This window comes from Thunnus albacares, chromosome 4 (assembly GCF_914725855.1).
Source record: "Thunnus albacares chromosome 4, fThuAlb1.1, whole genome shotgun sequence".
Classification (NCBI taxonomy): Eukaryota; Metazoa; Chordata; class Actinopteri; order Scombriformes; family Scombridae; genus Thunnus; species Thunnus albacares.
In genome coordinates, this window is record NC_058109.1 from 10,410,991 (window position 1) to 10,431,485 (window position 20,495).

The window sequence follows — 20,495 nt, forward strand, 5'->3', positions numbered from 1 at the left end:
TTGTTGCAACTTTATGACCACTGTTAAAAAGTATTTCAGATGCAGATCGGTCATATCTGATCAATACCAGATCCAGGCCAGTATCAGCAGCACTTACAATCCAGTAAACTGGATGTATACATCACTGTATGTACTGTACAGAATATCCAAATAAAAAAATCCTGATTAAATAAATGATGCAACAATTTTACATGCAGAATGGCAAAAAAGTCCACAATTTTAGAGTTATTATCTGGTGTCTTGACCATTATTTGGTGGTAAATGAATAGGAGAGATGTTGAGTATAGCATGAAATTTTGCCAACAAATTCAAGGCTATCTTCAGTGGAAACTTCCCTTATTTGTGAACATTTGAATGCCCGCAATTTGTATCACTAAGCCTGTGTATGCCTTCCAGCGTATTTTCATAACAGCCTGGGATGCACTGTGATTGGGTGACTTGTTTCGCCTTGTGTCTTAAAGAGCCTTGACAGAATGGGATAATTTCACAGAAGTGAGCCTCATCAACTCAACATGAAGAAAAGTGCTCTTAGGTTTCTTATTCTCACTGATCTCTTCAAGGTGGCCCTCTGTTTTTTTGGGTGGAATATTTATGTCCCCATAAAAAAGACTTGGCCGGAGGCCAGACAATACTGCAGAGAGCAATACACTGATCTGGCTTCTATCCACAACCAGGAGGAAGACAAAGGGCTCTTCACAAACGCAGAAGACCAAAAGCTTGTGGATGCTTGGATTGGTCTCTACAAAGATGGCAATACTTGGAAGTGGTCAGGAGGGGAAAATGCATCCTTCTTCAACTGGTCATCAATGCACAACATGAGTGAAGACAACAAATGTGTGGTACTTAGCAAAAATGGCTGGAGGGCAAAGCAGTGTGAGAACAAATTTTGCTTCTACTGTTTTGAGAGCAGCCTGGTTTTGGTGAAGGAACAGAAGACATGGGAGGAAGCGATGGAGCAATGTCGCCAGCAGAGCTCTAACCTGGTCAGCCTGCTCTCTGAATCTGTTCTGGTTCAAACCCTGCAGATTAGCAGGGAAGCCCAGACAGACCATGTGTGGACCGGCCTGCGCTACCTGGCTGGCAGCTGGCTGTGGATGGACGGAAATGATGTAGAGTACCAGGCCTGGAGCCGTGGGGAGACGCCGGATTGCCCCACCAGGAATCACCAGTGTGGGGTCCTCTCACTGGAGGGACAGCACTGGAACAGTTGGGACTGTGAGGACAAACTCAACTTTGTCTGCCATAAAATTATTGAAGTATGACTTGACTTGAAACACACTGCAGGTACTGTCATGTCAGCTTAAGTGTATATGTACATATTCTTTGCAAGATAGAGAGGATTATGGTTATGAGGCTCTGCTAGTATTTGCTCCTAGATTAGAAAAGTAATGAAGGTAGTATAATGAATACATGCAGCAAAGGTTCAAATAATAATTAAATACTAATAACTTCCCTAAGCAATTAGAAAATGATTTGTGCTCAAAGCCGTGCTTAAGCTGCTACTGATATATTTATGTCTTTACAAACACACTAAGTGAAGAAACGATTGTGAGGTGATTTTAATCAAACTGTAAACCCATGTTATGCATGTTACTAGTAATTATTAAATATAAGTCACTAAATAGTTTTATTTTTGGTCATAACCTTCTTATTGTGTAGTTTTATTTCCACAAAAATATTCAATTATAATTTTATTTATGAATCCTGAGAGCAAATATTATTCATCAAAGCCAACGTGTGTTTTTACTTTTAATTAAGGTGAAAAAGAAAGACTATGAATACTAAGCATCCTGCTGACTGGTTGACTCATATGATGCCTTACATTAATTATTTAGTTTAATATACTATCTGGGACTACTCTCATAAAGCATCTTTCCAGCATTTTCAAGGTAATGTTTGGAGGGTATTTGTATTAAAAGGAAAAAAAAAAAGTGTCTCTGTGATGGGAAAGATTTTTGTTTTTTCTGTTAATGTCAGTAATGGTCCAGTGCTAACGCCAGCAAGTGTTTTGGGACAACGAGGCAATGAACTATGAGCTCCTGATGGCCACAAAGATTCGGTCACACAACACATGGTCACAAGGTCACCTGTCACTCTGGGTTTGGATACACTAGAGAGCAAGTATGTTTGTGTGAAAAGCCTGACTCTCCCTGCGTGTGTGTGGGCAGTTGATGTAGCCATAGCAAATTACCCATTGCTGTCATTCTAGCTGATGTGACCTTTTTCAACCCTTGTTGTTACCATCTGACAGCCTATACTGTAACGGTTCACTTACCAAACCCATTGTGTGTCCACTGCGCTGGAGGCCAACAGTGTCTATACAGCTGCTGTACAGCTTGCTGTAAAGCTGAGCGGGTGCAAAGGTCAGCATGGTGTTTGCTGATAACAGCTAAGCAATGACTCCGAACAAGGTCAAATCAGTCTGATGTTGAAGATTCCTACAACAACAAATATCACAACATGTAAGATGTCAAAGCTTTATACTGTACCAACATCATATATCTCCTTTGTCACATCTCTCACTTGTTTATATTTCTTGTGCAAGTACCACTCTATTAATTTGCCTCACATATATTTTTTTCTACACATACACACACACATACATTGCAGGTTCAGTGCCTTGCTAAAGTACACTTTGAGATGTGGACAGAAGCAAATACCACCAACCCTATGATTAATGACCTACCCACCACCTGAGCTACAGCCAACCCAAACTTAACAAGACATGGAAATAATCAGGTGCATCTCTCATTCAATCCCAAACTTCCCAAAATTAGCTATGCAATAGTCAAAGAGGTATTCAGATCTTTCACCTAAGCCGGCCATTGGTGGTAATACTACTGTGTAAAATACTCTATTACAAGTATATGTCCTGCATTCAAAATGTTACCCAAGTAAAAGTACAGTATTGGCAGCAAATGTATTAAAGTCTTAAGTAAAAGCACTCATTATACAGAATGGCCAGTTTCAGGTAGGACTCTATATTAATTAATTTAATATTACTGATACATTAGTGTTAGTGTTGTAGCTGGTTGAGGTGGAGCTCATTTTGGCCACTAAGATGGTCATATATTTTGTATGTAAAACCTTACTCTGCATAAGAACAAGTAGCCCACAGCTGTCAAATACTGTAGCGCAAGTAAAGTTAAAAAACAAAACAAAACAATAGTTTCCTCCCTGAAAAATAGTGCAGTAGAAGAAAAATGTAGCATAAAAATAGAAATATTTCAAGCACCTTAAACAGTGTTTAAATAGCTATAAGTAATGTTACTTTCCACCACCTGATGTGAGAAGAAATTAATTAACACCTAACCTTAGTTTGACTGAGTGAAAGGCAATTTGTAGAGAATCTGATAAGGAGCAACAGTAAATACCGTATTTCCACCTTAGGGTGTTGAATAACAACAGGGACTATTATCAAAAAAACAGGGACTGATATATTCCCGATTTGACCCCGAGAGACCGTGCTGAACACTGCATTTAAACTGAACCCAATGGCTGTTCTGTTTTTAACATTAAGTCGAGCATACAGTAATTAGCTTTATTACTTTAAAGTGCTTTATGTCGCATGAACACTGTTGCTAGGCGACTTTTAAAACAGATGTTGGCTTGGTGCCTACAGAAAAGGTGAATATTTCAGTGTTCGGTTTATTTCAACCAAACCAAAATACTTCCTGATCTAAAGCTTTATTAACTACACAATCCACGAGGCACCGGATCAATTACTTACTTGATGAAAGTTTGACTATGTCGGGGACACTCTGTTTTCACTTTGCATGGTCTCAGACAGGTGATACTCTGCCAAAGCGTGATTACATGACGTAAGTTACCAATTACCGTAAGGAACAGAGAAGTGGATTCGTGAGCGTTCGTGAGTCACATCAGTTACCGTAAATAACACTCAGTGAGGTAAATGGGCTTGTACATATGACGTAATACTGGTTTTATGGCTTTTATGACCAATATCAGAGTCAAAATTAGAACATACATTGTTTTAGAACAGAGTATTAAAAGTATAATGCAGCCCATTAGGCCTACTTTTAGTAGCCTATTTCTTATATTGGTGTCTGTTTATTCTCAGAAGTGTTTTTGAGTGGTTTTTTGACTTCAGGCAGCATATGGTGAGGGCCCTGTGCAGGACAGTTTGTGCCTTCTAATCAAACAGCTGGTTGGTCGTGGTTTTGGTCTTGTAAAGGGAAAAGGCAGTATTTTTAAGTCACTTACGATTCACCATTGAGTCTGCAAAAATCATATAGAATCTACATTATGAGGTATTATGAGGGGATATAGCATACCCATATAGTGTGATCATACCCAGTGGTGGAAAGTAATTAAGTACATTTACTCAAGTACTGTACTACAGTACTACATTTATTTGACAGCTTAAGTTACTTTTCAGATGACTTTTTAGTTTTAGACGTCTTACAGAAAGCAGTGCGTAGTCAGGGTCACATTTGAGATGTCCATGAGTTGTTAACAGTTCCACCAAATAGTGATTTTTCCCTCTAAACTTCTCACATGGTTTCATTTCAATAAATGTTCAAATGGGCCAATATTTCACCAAAAGATTAGAGAAAATTTTCAAAAACCTACACAACATTGTGTATCAGAACTTTGTTTTTTCTTCTTTCCTTTCCCATTAATCATCTCACGACCCCTCAGATTTATCTGGCGAACCGTTAGGGGTCTGGCTCCAAGGTTGGGTACCACTGGACTAAAGTAGCTAATTGTATATAAAGTAGTTCAAACTAGCCCCACATCCAGCAGCTACAACAGTGACATGACACTTACACACTATTAATAATCTAATGATGTCATATATAATAATATATCAGTCAGAGGGACCAAACCACTACTTTTACTTCAATACTTTAACTACATTTTGCTGCTGATACTTTACTTCAGTAGGATTTTTCATGCAGGACTTTTACTTGTAATGGGGTATTTTTATATTGCTGTATTGGTAAGAAAGTAAAGGATCTGAATACTTCTTCCACCCATTTGAAAAGCATTAAGCCACCATTAACTTATTTAGAGTGTTACATTGCCATCTATTGTAAGAAAAACAGCATTGCAATATTTTTTTTTTTTGTCTTGTCACCTCATAAATTGCTGGATCACACGGACATGGACCCTTACACAAAAATAGTTTTGACTCATTTTGACTTAATAAAGATACTAGACAAATAAGGCCATAAAAGACCCTATCTTATATAACTAATTTAATGTGGATATTATGACTACCAAAGATTACCACAGGCTAGGGCAGGACAGTATTATAGTATTAAAAATGACTTTTTGTAGCAAAATTCCTGTTTCATTATTTGTGACTGGTATCTGATAAAATCCCACAATTTATTGCTATAAAGGACAGATGTTCCTAACCTTTTGTTTTTCTGCATTTCCTTCCTTCTTATAATCATCAAGCATTAGCTGAGATTTATCTTTGGACCCTTTGGCCTATCGTTGTGCTGACCTCCAGGTTGGGACCCACTCCACTAAGTCATAACATCTATATTGCGACGTCTATGTCACTTCAGACACATTATAGCCTATCCAATATCGGGAATATGGTGACCCCGAAGTACATTTAAAAAGCATAAAGCCGCCACTAACCTATTTAGAGTGTTACACCGCCATCTATTGTAAGAAAAACAGTATTACATTATTTTTTGTCTTGTCACCCCACAAATTGCTGGATCTCACAACATTTGACACGTACCCTTACAACAGATAAGTAATCATTTTGACTTATTATATAAGACAAATAAGACAAATAAGCCATAAAAGTCCCTATCTCAGGATATAACGTGGATATTATGACACCCAATTATGACAGGAGGTCGGTATTAAAGTATCAAAAACAGATTTTTGTATTTGTAGGAAAAATGTCTTTAATTATTATAACCTATATTCAATAAAATCTCACAATTAATTGTTAGAAAGGACAGCTGTTCTCAACCAATTTGGCTTGTGACCCATTTAAAAAGGTGAGCGTCCAGACAAATCCAAGAGGGATTTTCCCCTCTCGGATTTGTCTTATTTGAAGGATTTGTAAAGACCAGCAGAGGCCAAATTATCCAGAATTTCACAAGAAAAAAAAAAGCTAAAATTATGGATGATGATGATCAGGCGACAGCTGAGATTTATCTTCAGACCATATCTTTATCATGAACCCCTCCCCCCCCCCCCAACCGTGTTGGGACCCTACACAGTGAGTCTGCAGTTCCATATAGTATTATGTGTCCTATATGGATGGTCATTGACATGCTGTGCTATACATTGTTTGTGCCCTTGTAAACAGAAATGTTTATTTAATTTTTTTCATTATTAAAAAAAAAAGAATAATGAGCTCTCGGCACGACATCTGGAAGCTGCGTCAAAGGGAGGTAGTTTACGGTAAAACGGCGCCCATTACCATGTGATTTCACCGATGTTTGTAAACATGCGTCAACCACATGTGATTCTGACTATGAGGGAAGACTCTCCAGCCGCTCGGCCAACCAGCAGCCGGGGGAGTGTCAGGGGCGGGGTTCCCGTCTTGCGCTATGGAAAATCGTTAGGGGGATACACTGTGATAAACGTGCGCACCGAGATTTATAATAGCAACAATAGGACTGAAAGGGGAATCTGGAGGACTGACCATTCACAGAGAACCATGTCTGAGCGGCACCGGCCGGAGAACAGATGAGACTCCTGCTGCACTGGAGGAAAACAGGCTTGGGATAAACACGTAAGTTATTTATGTTATTATGGGTCGAGAGTGACATTTTGCTGCGTATGTTACGTAGAGAATACCACTATGTAATTCATAACCACTCCAGTGCTGGGTGAAAAGGTAATACTAAAAGCAAAGAGGCGATGTTGTAAAAGTGTAAAAACATAAGAAAGAATGAAAATAAAAGCGCTGTATACGCAGTCAAATAATCAAGGGGGGGCTCGTTGAGGAAAAGGGTCATAAACACTTTTTAAAATCACGAGTGTTTCATCATCGACATGACAACAGGTAAATTAAACTGCGTCAGCGAGAAGCACCGACAAGCCACAATCCAGTGGGAATTTCCGCTGCGATGGTGGAAACATGCTGCGACGGCATGAAAGCGTAGTTGTGCTCGGTCGGAAACTTGACTTGTGTCCTTTTTTAATGATAAAACGGAGATGTAAACAAAGCGTGGAATCGGCGGGGATGGCGTGTGAATCGAATAGGATGCTGCGCAAGACCTGACTAGTGCGTAATCCTGTTGTGGGAGAGGACGATGTTACGCAGTTCATATTGGCACGATCATTTAACACCTCGTGGCCCCCTGGTCTTTTTTCAGAAGTTATGAGAATGAACTGTCACTTTTTTATATAAAACAGATAAACGAACTTTTAAACATGCCCACGCTAGACATATATGGCTGCTCTATTGTTTGCGTAATTTCTAAGGAATTAAAAACTTCAGCTTTAAGCGAGTAACACAATGGTGACGCAGCTTGTGTTGTGTTTCAGGTGTCAAACAACATTTGCTGCGTCACAGAGATCCCAGGATGTCCTTAATAGTAATCTGGCTTCTTAGTGCGCACTTGATATGATGAAAACAAGCTACATTTCCCAAACACAGGGGGTGCTAGTGAGTATAATTCTTGGGCTGTATCATCTGCTGTAAAGGGATGTTGACATACAGGTGTCCCCCATCTCCCCTGAACACTCACAGGTTTTTACTTTTGGTCTTATTGAAACAAATTTTATCTCGATCCATTAAGTATTGATGCCATAAACAAAAATAATGTGTTTAGTCGGAGTTGTTGTTTTGTATTTCTTAAAACTGGGCCATTAGAGAGCCATTTAACACATTTGTCTCCCTGTGATAGAGCTTGTAATGCACACCTGCCAGAGAACAACAGCTTACTGACGCACCTCATGCGATGACACCGTTGTTGTTGACACTGAGACCACAGGCCTCTCGTACGTTCCCAATGACTCAAGTAAAAGAGGGTGTGGTGCCTCCTGTTGCTCACCTGTCAGAGGGACAGGAGATGAAGTGCGTCCTCACCTCTCAGAGCTCGTGAGGTGAAAATGAGCCGCACAGGCAGGACCGAACTCCTTCCTGTCAGGTGGATTTGTTTGGTCAATGGGTGAATCAGCAGAAGGCCTCACGAGTTGCTAAACTACTGGCAAGGAAATGGAAAGAGAGAGAGACAGAGAGAGAGGGAGGGGAGGGAAGGGGAGCTTTAGAACTTTAATTATGTGTACTGAATAGAAACTTGACTCCCAAGGGAATGTGATTGTAGTCGTTTCGAAACAAACAGGTAAAGGTCACAGGAGGAAGCACAACCTGATCATAGAAAGAGTGTCAGGGCTGGCCTTACAGCAGAACATCCCTCGTGTTTATTTGCAGTATTATGCAAATATACACCAATAATATACTTTATGTCAGACGGTTAGGGCTGCCAAAGCTCATCAAATGTTTTTACTGACTGTGAATATCATGTCCTTTGCAGTCGTAATGTTTACCACGTCTTCCGAAGCTGACCGGTACAACAAATGACCCACTTTCAGACAAGGAAACGTGACCTCAATAGTTATTTTGCTATTCTTTCGGGGAGGGGCACTGCCTCTCAAGTCAAACAAACAGAGGAGCCCAGTACAAGCGGGCTAAATACGAAGCGCTAGCATTCACCTAGTTTTATTCAATTTCTCTGATAAATTTCACAATGATGCCGTTACTGAGTACTAAAAAAAAAAAAAAATCTCTGCTTTTTCAGCTGGAGCAAATGCAATTCAGCAGATGTTGCCAGGCCAAAACGAGATGCAGCAAACAGGCTCTGTTAAAAGACTCCAGAGGAGAGGCTATGTGAATCTACTGATGGATGTGTTTACAGCAGGGGGGCCAGCATCACCTGTAGCCCACATAAACCTTCAGAAAAAAAAAAAACGGTGAGCGACCCACTGCCTTTTAAAACAGATCCCTCCTACACAGAGATTATAGAATAGGAGGTGGCACAGAGCCGAGAGATGACAGTGCTAAAATTAAACTCGGAGCACTGCTGGCCTCGCTAGATGATGATGTATTAATAGACAAGTGTAAGGCAGCATTCATTTGCAGGTATCATTAGCAGCTAGACACCTAACATGCTGCAAAGGGGACATAAAAACGCTCTACTGTAAGCTACTGTGCTGACTCCCAGAAGCAACCTCTTGTAACTGTCAGTAATGACGGCCTTGATTTTTTCTCTTTGCAGAGGTACGTGCGTACTTTCGTAAACAGTTCTTAAAGATATATGCAGAAGTGCGTAGGAGAGTGAAATAGTGAGATAGCTTGTTGTTGCTTTAGTGTTTTTGTCACTAAATTAAGGCTAATCAAATAGGGATACCAGCCAGGTTTAATCTGTTTTTCTTGAAACTTGATTTGCTTTTATGAAGACACCCCGTCAGACGCATTTCAAATCTTTATGTATTCTTTTTTATCTCTACTTATTCAACTCATAAAGTCACTTCTGCTTTGAGCAAGACATCTGATATTTCCCAACAGGCAGAGTGGGAGCCAGAAGAGTGTGACAAAGTGTAAATCAGCTCTTCCGTCTGTGGCCTTCCCATCTATTTTCACCCATCGTGCAGTAGATAGAACAAACAAAATATCGGGCTCATCTGAGCCTGTTGAGGCTCTCGTGTCCCCAAACGTTTCGCAATTTGTTGTTTAGATGGTGGCGCAATGTAGAAGGAGATCCAACTTATTACACTATCCAAATACAATCGCTCCTATTAAGACATTTTTTACAAAGTCTACGCAATAGCTTTGATTGGTCTACTCTAGTATCATGTGACTCTTTTGTAATTCCATTGAATTGATGAAAATATATTAATAATAACTTCAACTGTTGAAAGACAGGAAAGTTATGGAGGCACCCATATATATATTTACATACAGTCTATCCCAGCATATTGTTTATATATATAGTTACATATTATACGATTATATATAATGTAAACAATATACTGAGAATTTTGAGTCAAGATATTCAGTATTTTTCCATGATTGCATAAATGTTTAGAGGTGGTTTAAAAACACATTACCTCGATGAGTTTGCCCCTCTCACTCCTGATAAATTAGGACCTCTAATCTGTAAGAGGATTAAGCACCTACCCTGTTTACACGTGCACACATGCACACAACCCCACCCTCCCTCCCCCCCCCCCACTGTTACACACACGCACACACAATGTCACACACATACAAGCATTCAGGGTTCATTTTACGTCACCTGCTCTAATGTGACCCAACCCAGTGGCTCTCCCTGTGACACAATTTAGCCGCTAATAGTCTGCGTTGCCTGATGCATAGTGGGAGGAATTGATCTCTTTTTGTAAACCAAAGGGATATATTATATTAGCGTTCTCTTAAATCAGAAAGATTTAATCATTTAATTTGTTTTAGAGTGAATCATTGTTAATGTTGGTGACTTTCCCTGAACGTTTTTTTTTTTTTTTTTGTAGCATCTGTGCCCTGTCTGCAATTTGTTGTCAGACAATGCAAACAGTTTGAAAGAGAAAGGCTTTAAAATAAACCAGTAGTTGCGTAATTCACTTTTGTTTTGGTTTTTAAAGGGGCTGATGCGCCTTTAACAAGCAATAGATGGTCAGGTGACTGGGCAGAAAAAAGTGCTCCGATGCCGAAAGCAGCCACTGCACACAATAGACAGCAAAAAGAGCTCATAGTAAGAAGAGCAGGAGAGCAAAAGAGAGGTAGATACAGAGTTCACATAGTATTCTCATAGCAGTGTTACATGGGAGGAGTCAGAATAGCAAAACAAGGAAAAGACAGATGAAAGCTGTGTTGTGGCCTTCAGACTACACTGTCTGCCTGAGTTACTCTCGAAGCTGACACGGTATTCATGTAAATACTGCAAGTGAATATTTTAAGCTTTTGTTGCCGGTCGAAGTCCACGTCTGTGCAACAATAATGGCCACCGTTTTAAGACTACATTTCATTATCAAAATATACGCAAACAGTACAGCTGCTGTTGAAGCCAAGAAACTAAACTAGCAGTGAAGAGGATTAGGGAGTGACAGACAGGGAAATTGTCCCCGAAATACACATGAAGGTTTTGGATTAGTTGCTACGTCACCTTTTCGCATCAACAGGACAACAACGTCTGAGACACTGACAAAGCAGGATAATGGCAGCCTTTTAATGCAAGACCTACAAATAGAATCCAGTGAGTTTTTCCATATTAATTGTCTCAGTATTCTGCTTTCATTTCAACAGAAAACAGACACGGTAATAGTGACAGAAAGCACTGTACTGCATGCCGCATAAGGATGGACAACATGGGTTCATAGTAATGTATCCTCACCTATTCCAGGACCTGTTTTTTCTATCTTGCACCACAGTCAAACCCATTTGGACCGGGAGCAGGACTGGATGCCTGAGGCAGACCCAGGAGAGGACACAGTATCCTATTGTGCATTGCAAAGAAGTCTACAGGGAGCTGCGGAGATCTATTTTTCCACAGTATGATTCATCGACAGTTTTTGTCGGGGTTCATCTCTGGTGCCAGTCTGCTGCTGTGTCCGAGTTTTGGCCACTTGATGCACTTCTAATGCAAAGAGATGAGATGTGTCATTCTTAGAGTTGCTGGCCATGACTCAGTGGTTCTTCTCTTTGCTCTCCGTGCCAGCAAAGAGTCTGCATCTGCAAATTTCTAAGTTTCTGGTCATTTCTCTGTCTGTCTCTCCCACTTTGGAAAGAGCTATAACTCCAGGTTTTAAGAGCGTAATAACTAACACATGGGCCTTGGAAAATATCTCAAACTTATCAATCTATAGGCTAACATATGCTACGTTTGTTGCACGTATCAGTTTTTGTACTCAGTCGAATTTAGTTTGCGCAAAGATTTCTCTTCACAGCGTGTACGATAAAACAGGTATGTTTACTGTTTCCAGTTAAATAAGCAAAAGTTGAAATGATGGTTATCAAACATTCTTTTATGTAATTTCAACACCACGCCTAACTGGAAGGCAGCGATCCAAACAAACTGCAGAGGTCAGAAATCAGACTTTTCTCTGTGAAACGAGCATGAGATGAACAGATCTGCACTTCAAAGAGTTGGAATTAATTTTCCTCTCTAAGTTCATTCAGAGCAAAAATATTTACACAAAATAAGTAGCCACATAGTATTTTCCTGTTTTATTGGGATTAGAACTTTTTTTTTTTTATCCAGGGCTACATGCTATTACCATCCTTTTTTTTCTCATGGCAGTCTTTTTTTGTTTTCATTTAAATAGGATTCTTGCAGATAATGGATCTATAAGGACTACAGCCTGCGTCCTCTAAAAGTTGTCCATTATTACAAAGCAAAAGACGCAACTGCCAAACACTAAATTAAAACTGTATTAATTATATTCCTTTAAACAATCAAATGTACCTACTGATTGGCCACTTTTAATAATTGCATTAAGAATAATTAAGTTGGGAAAATGCATTCCACATGTTAATTAATTTCACTGCCTATTTTCATAATGTCACAGTTTATTGAGTCTCAGTAAACTGTGACACTAACATGCAAATCAACAATAAAAGGTACTTTCCGAAAGGGATGACAAGAATTTTTTTTTTTACTGCAGATGGGGGCATAGTTTCAGACCGAGGATTTTCATAAACGCATCCTCCCCAGGGAACTGGTTTCAGATGGTGTTTTAGAGTATAAAATCCTATCTAGCACCATTTGAAATCGGTGTTCTTGAGCAGGAACAGACTTCAGGGATGATGACTGCGGTCAAAGGTTTACAACTGCAGTTTGGTGGCATTGTATGCTTCCGTTTTCCATATTTATGATACCTTCAGTCAAATGAATCAATTTAGGTATATTAAAAAACAAGATATACACTGATGACGGCAATATGGCTACACAGCTTACGTTCCAGTGAAAAAAGGAAAAGTCTCGGATGAGTCCAGCCTCCTAACCCCCCCCCCCCCTCTAACCAAGGCTGACCGTTTTCCTCTGGTGTTCAGAGTTTCCATCATGTCTAGCACCATTTGAAATCGGTTACAATGTGGAGGGACTATCAACAAAAGATTTTGTCAGCAGCTTCATGATGCACTTCCTTCTACCAGAAGATGGCAGTGTTGTGCTACTATACATACCATCCAAGGCTGCCAAGTTATTTGGAAACCTTGCAGCAGCAAAGGCCTTACTGGATGTCCCTTATCAGGTACATGGCCAACAAAGCTCTGGAACAAAACAAATCTTTATTCCATGGAATTGATTTCTTTGTTCTGATGTTTGCTTTTTTAAGACTTGTTTTTTTTTTCTTTTGCTGTTGATGTTGATGCAAATTCCAGCTACAATAAAATTTTCCTTTACTTTTCTTGCAGCAACAGATGATAAGGAGATTATTTAGTTAAATACTTCAGCAGTCCAGAGGTTATCAGCCCAGTGTAGCTGTCAAAGTTATGCAAGTTTTTTTCATAGACTTAAATATAGAAATAGTGCAAAATGTGAGATTACAGTTAAATTAACATACATTGTTCATGGCTATATGATGTAATATCTATGAATAAAGTGTTTCACTTGAGGTTGAGCAGTGTTTTGTTTGTTAAGCTTAATTCATATGAAACCATTTCAGTCCTAACAATGTTACTGGAAAGTTTTATTCACACGTAACAAATAGGTTCTTTGTGATTAATATATTAATGATTAATGATGATGTTTTCGCACCCTTTAGTTATTAACCATGCCACCTCAGTCAATTTTTAAGAGTCAGAAGTCTCACATCAAGTAAGTTGTCTGAACAATTTCTAATTATAACCTGTCACTTCTCCCACACCAGAGTTCAAAAAGCAATGCTTTTGAGTTTTTGAGCTTTAAATTAAATTTAATTATAGCATGTAATCCTTTAATACACGGCTGCCTGATGCTCTCATGCTACATCACATGGAGAAAGGACAGAGAATAAGGCCCGATATTAGCCTAAAACATCAAGCCCATAAGTGTCAACCTTGTTACCCTTCACGTGTTGTATGGTTGACATTCACATTAACACAGCTGTCTTTTTGAATAACTGAGTGAAAATTCTTAATTAAAATTCATGAATGATTAACCCTCACTGTCAAGGTTAACTGGAGGTTAATAGGAGAAGTGATTATGAATCTTTGTAGTTTAGTTCTAATACATAAAGATTCATTTTAGTGTTTAGAATTGTGACTCTAGAATGAGACTAAACTTCACCGTCATATGGATATCGCTCTGATTTTAAAACCATTTTTCATGCTGCATGTTATTCATCCATTTAATATCCTTTTCAAAATTGTGTAAGCTGGATATAGGTTGGAGTTAAATAAAGGCAGATTCCAGTGTGACTAACTAGAGTTTGCTATAATTATTTGTTGTTACTGTCCTAGTTTTGTTTTGTTTGGGTTTTCCCTCTAAGCTATTCTGTTTAATTCTGCGTCTGTCTGCTTAGGTACGTGCACCTGGCCATGCAGTATTAATGCAGTCTGCTTTTGTATACCCTCGCAGTAAAGGAAATTATTGCACTGATTGAAATGTGCTTTGTTTGTAATAAATAAATGAATAAAATATAATACATCTATTGTAAGTCCATCCATATTTAAGTGTGTTTGCATTGTGTGAACAAACCACCTACAATCAACGCCAATGCCAGCCTTCATTTGTTTTATGTTTTTATGGAGACTAATTCTCTTTAATCATAGAAATATGTAGAAATGACCTAATAAAACGAGCAGTGATAGTCACTGCACCAGCCGAGTCATGCTCTGCTTCTATTTCAGTTATTTTGAGTTTGCCTTTCTACTGTTAGAGCAATGACTTACAAATGGGCAGTCACACTTAAAGCCTCATTTGACACTCTTGAACCACTTTCTCACCAGTCTCCTTATAGCTTCTCAAATCCTCCTCTTATATATTGTTTTTCTTACAAGAGAGCAACAGTGCCCAAAACAGGGTTAGATGCTAAGTAGTGTCATCCACCACGGCTTTCTAATGACTCTACACTGCCTGCTGACCTTCTCAAACAGCTTGCTAAGTCAAAGCTTATAAATTGTAAAAGCTTAAAATACTGAATGGCTAGCCTTGAAATGGAGAGAAATCTCATGACCTTATTTTTATCACTGGTGTCTGCAAGCAGCCAAACTGGTGAACTGTTGTGAATATATATTTATAGTAGGGTGTGTTGCCATATCAACAGCAAAGAGGAACATAACCATTTGTAAAACACTTACATGATCTTCCACGTCAGTGAGAGTGAGTCATAGGGAGTGCCTAAATTGAGCGTGACATAAAATCATCAATTTCTAATTCCACCCAGCACTGCTCTGACTTGGCATGGCTGGTTCTCTATGATGTGGTATGTGTGACTGGTATCTGGTTTCCACAACGTTAGTTCAGACTTTCCACTTAACCTCAGCAGATGTGGGAGGAGGGCTGATAGTTTGATCATTGTATACGTGATGATTTAGAAGTACTGTAGGAATAGAAACAGGATACTTTTGATACTTTTGAGAGAAAATATAGCACATTCAATTCTCCTACAAATCAAAAGGTAAAGCATTAAAACGCACCCTTGCTCCATTCAATATACTCTGGGTTTTATTGCCGCAGCCTCGGTCTGATGTAACCATTAACTTATGGTGGCTAATGTCAACAAATTTGAGATAAGTACTGCTGTATAGCAGATCTTAATTAGTCAGTTGGTTGACTTTTTAACCCTTCTCTACTTGTGTTACTGTTACATTTGTCATTATTCTGTGTGAACAAGTGGCCATTGTTAAACAAAGTTACAAAGGCTAGCTCTGAACTGACAGCTATAGTTAGGTTAATGAAAATTAGAACCACTCTATACAGTCAGAAGTGAAATCTTGCTAATGTTGCTGATATAATCATTTTGTTTAGATCATACATGTCAGTATCAGTTGTGTGATATAAAAGCCTGCATTATAAAAGTAAAAATGAGAGTAAGCCACTCAAGTAAAACCAACAGTCCATATTGTTTAATGGGCTTACATTTAGAGCAGTGCTATTAAGAGCATGTAAACATTTACTGTGAGATCACTGCTACGCTAACGGTAAGGTATTCACACATCTGTTTCTGGTCTAATGAAGAGGCCTCAGTGGGAACCATTTATGTCTTGTTTGTCTTAAGCTTAAAGATCTCCATCCGCCCCACTGACGAGAAGGAGAAGTTCGAGAGGAGTCAAAGAGGAGTGTCAAGTCTGTTACCAACAAGTGTTTATTCCCTTTTTCATTCTTTTTTTCCCACAGCCAAGTCTGTTGTCCCATAACCACTCTCACCACACTTAGCACATTATGTGTAGGCATATAAGTGATTCAGTAAAGACACAGGAATCACAAACAAAGCTATGTTTGCCCCAGTATTGTTCCCACTCACGCTACCTTGCTGACTCTGCAGTACTACAAAAACATTACTTATACTATCTGCGTACGTGTGTGTGTTTGTTTACCTCATGTAAAATTGCATCACTTCCTCTGTGGTGAGATGTGTGCTTGGCCATGTGTCTGGAACAGGATGAACTGGATTGTCTCACGCAGGGCTTGACGGGTAGATTTCCCACTCTTCGTGCCCTAACACAGTAAAAAGATCATGGGATTGTAATGTGAATTAATTTAATGGGAGCCAGCTACACACTGTATTTAACTTAAAACTTCCTAAAAGAGAACGACAGATTAATTTTCAATTTATCCAACTCAGTGTCACTTCAAGTTAACTTCCCAATAAGTATGAGTGTATATATAGTATATGACCTTCAAACTTGTGAAAAAAGAGGTAGCGGTGTGATCGAGGACTGTCTTTATCGTAAAAAACTCAAGAAAAACTTGGCGCTCTTGAAGAAAAGGGTCATCACATGGAAGGAAAAGCAAAACTTCAGGCATTCATGTGTGGAGCAGGAACAAAAACACTAGGATTAAGTTAAAAAGCCTTTATTCAAAACATGGCTACAATTAAAACTGACCATTTTTGACTTCAAAGGTCTTCAGGGTATATAACCTTCCGTAACCTGTTTTGAATAAAGGCTTTTTAACTTAATCCTAGTGTTTTTTGTTCCTGTTCCACAAGTGAGTGCCTGAAGTTTTGTTTGTCTTTCAATGATCTTTAAACTCACGATAGAGCAACAAGACATGCTAAGACACATAGCTCATGTGGGCGTCACGTAAACAACTTTAGTTTCGTCGAAACTCTTTTCAAATTAAGTTTGTATCTGCTACTGGCAAACGCTTCTATAAGGAGTAGAGTGTCTCAGTATTTACATTGCTCAATTATTTATGTGTTTTTGGCCATTACTGAAGACGATCCACGAAAAAGACACACCAAAATAATTTATAGGGAGTGTATTATGCTCACAGGCAAGCTTGAAACACGCCTAAGAGGAGAATCAAGCATTAATTACAATGTTGTGCACATTTTTTCGTGTGTGTGTTATTTTAATGATTAAAATATTTTGATTATCTGGGCCTGCGTGCTGCGGTTCCGCTCATTTTTGTCAGATAAATTCTCCAGCTCACTTGTAGCTTCATCTAGTGTTCCTGCAGCAATATCTTAGTATAGTATTTGTGAGAGAAATGATCTTCATTATATGGATATATGTTCATAAAAGAATGTTCTAATAAATGTCCTGCCGTAATGATTTTATGTACAGGGCCTCTGTCTCTCTGACATTCATGGTCTCTCACAAAAGATGTTTTATGCTCTGGGTGCCAGCATATGAGATAAGGTGGTAACCTTGGATGAGTAACAAAGCTATCTTCGTTATTTACAATTAGAGGTCGCTCTGATCCTGTGTGCCAGATTGTTCCCTCCTCTCAGGTTACATGATCTGTGCTGTACTATATGAACTGACTATTTCCTTTAATCCTTTAATTTGTTGGTGAGACTGTATCCATGTTTACATTGTGCCAAAGGCTTCCCTGACGTCAGATATTTGTTTTCAATAAACTTCATATATTCAAGTAAGAATCACTTGGAGCCTGTGGAGTTCTTTCATCTCTATTCTGCATCAAAGTGTTATTAGGCAGATATTGATCAAGCACAAGATTTCTCCAACAGTATTAGTATAGTAGTTTTACTGTATTACTGTACATTTAATTAATGTGTATTTGTGTGTACAAATGCTTAATGGGAAGGGTTACAATTCTTTGAATAGACGTTTTTATATAGGCTTTATATGATGGGGTTCATTTGTATATGAACAAAAAAACCAACGACAAAAAAACACCTCTATCTTGATATGTTGTTACAGCCACTTCATGGTGATTTCATTGACTATTTATACAGTGCATCACTTAAAGCATAAAAGTATCACATGTTAGATAAGTCTTGTTAACCTCTCAAAAGTTTAACATTAATGTCTTCATCATCTTTGAAAATGTGTCATGTAAGCACAGATTGAATCCCCAGATTAGTATAAAGAGACAAAGAGGAAGAACAGATATGTTTCCACGGAGTTCCTGTCCTTCACAAACAGGATTTGGACTTATGGAGGCCCAGCAGGTGTTGATTAATGTATTGCTGTTGTCATGTGGAAAATATTTAACTCCAGTTATGGTGATTTTCATAATTCAATTTTGAACTGAAAGATAACATAAAAAGAAAATTCTACAACACTTTGAGCAGTTCCTGGAAACCTGTTTTTCATGTAAGTTTTTTTTAGAAGTTTTTTGAGGTTATCTGACAGGGATGATACAAAATTTGTAAGAACGGGTGTGGTGCTGCACACAACCGTGGAAAAACAGTGTTTGGAAAAGGAAGAGGCATGAATGCTGGTGATCCCAGAGAATGGAAAACAAGCTGAAACAGGGATGACTCCCAGCATCCCAGTTTCCTGCTATCACTAAGGTCATTTCACCTCCCATGCAGCTGTCAAATCTGACTGGGGATTTTTTAAGAATTTGTGTGAAGATTATTGACCAATCTGTGGCACACTCCTTTCTAGTAGCTCACAATAAGAGCATGCTCAGACCTCTTCTGACTCCTCTTATGTTTTAAATGGCAAATACCAACTTCTGCCCTCTAATAGGTGATTTAGAAGAATTATTTTATACACCAGTCTATCCTGTTGCTAAACCAAGATCAGTGTGCTGCTAACTGAGATCTGAATCCAGAGGATATGATGTGATATGTATTGTCATGATAGTTTGATGTGTTTTGTGAAGTGTCATAGGTGTGACTGTATGTTTAATCTGTGTTTAAACCTCTTGACCAGAACTGCTTAAGGACTTAAAATGAATTTTAGTGTAAACTGACAAAAAAGTCGGTCCGTATCGTACAACACGACTCTGGTTTTATTCAATGAGTCAGAGTCTGGTGTGTGTGTGAAAAAAGGAAGTCCATTGTGACGACTGTATGGTGACTAATTACTGAGAAAGACTGTCCTGTTACCAGAAGGTCACATGATTGATCCAGCTGGCAATGTTCTATGTTTTTTGTTATTGTCAACAAATCTCATAAGAAGCCTAAAACCAACAATGTGTTAGTCTGTCTATCTCTCTATATTTTTGGACTTCACCAGCCTGTGTCTTGCCTAAAAAACTTGTTACTGTAGTTTTTAAGGATATGTTACTCAAACAGGAGTAAATTTTGTTTTTGTTGGGGAGTATTTTCAGCTGCTGATTTTTCACACTAGGAACGCTACATGTTTGTAGGATCAGATCATTGTTGGTTTTGGTCTTTACATGAGATTTGTTGACATTAAAAAATACACAGAATATCATCAGGCTTATCCTTTACAAAAGAACCCCACAGACTAAGTGATGTCTCACTAATGTGAAAACAGTGAGGAACACCATAAAAGCTTCTTTTTTTTTCTTTTCTGGGAGGAACTGGAGGTCGAGGAATTCAACAAATGCCATCACTGTTGTCGAGGTTTCTCTAGAAAAAATCACAACACCCTCTTCTCTGCTAACTGACTGGATAACTAAGATGAATAGCTTTGATGACGAGTGCATATCCTGCTTATAACCCGTGTTTTCCTCTTCCAAAAGATTTCACAATTTAATCAAGGCATTTTCAATCCAACCACATAAAGTCCTGTAGTTTATTATAGTTTGTGGTCTATAAGTTCTGTTGAAGTAGAGACTAGAACCCTTCTCTTTTGATCCCCAAAAGGCACAGTTCAAGCCTCTGACATGACAGCAGACCAGGGTGCAATGAATCAGCGTAACCACATTTTAGTATGGGGCTTGCTGAGTCTGTGCTGCTCCACACCCCTGTTAGGATAATGGCTTGGTCCTGCCCTGCTGTCACAACTGTGAATGTATTCCTTGAGTTTCTCCTTCGAGGAACAAAAACTACTACTTTGTGAGATGTGAACAATGTTTCAACATGTGCTTTTTCTACAAGTTTCTGAATAGAGGCTTTTCCTCTTTCATCTGTGTTGTGCAGTGTAATACAACACAAAAAATGATTTTGATTTGACATTTTGTTGGTAAAATCTTATGCTTCTTTTAGATCTAGTAATTAATGTATCATTTTAGTATAGA

The 20,495-nt window shown here is 38.7% G+C and overlaps 1 long non-coding RNA gene across 2 annotated transcripts; it reads left to right on the forward strand.

Annotated features, from left to right (window-relative positions):
• Positions 1-6,500: 6,500 nt before the first annotated feature.
• Positions 6,501-11,456, forward strand: LOC122981515. Of its 2 annotated transcripts, XR_006403258.1 has the most exons (3): positions 6,501-6,733; positions 8,748-8,919; positions 11,374-11,456. It is a non-coding gene; the product is annotated as an uncharacterized LOC122981515 (long non-coding RNA). The 2 variants fall into 2 exon arrangements; XR_006403259.1 differs by lacking the exon at positions 8,748-8,919.
• The last annotated feature ends 9,039 nt before the right edge of the window (positions 11,457-20,495 follow it).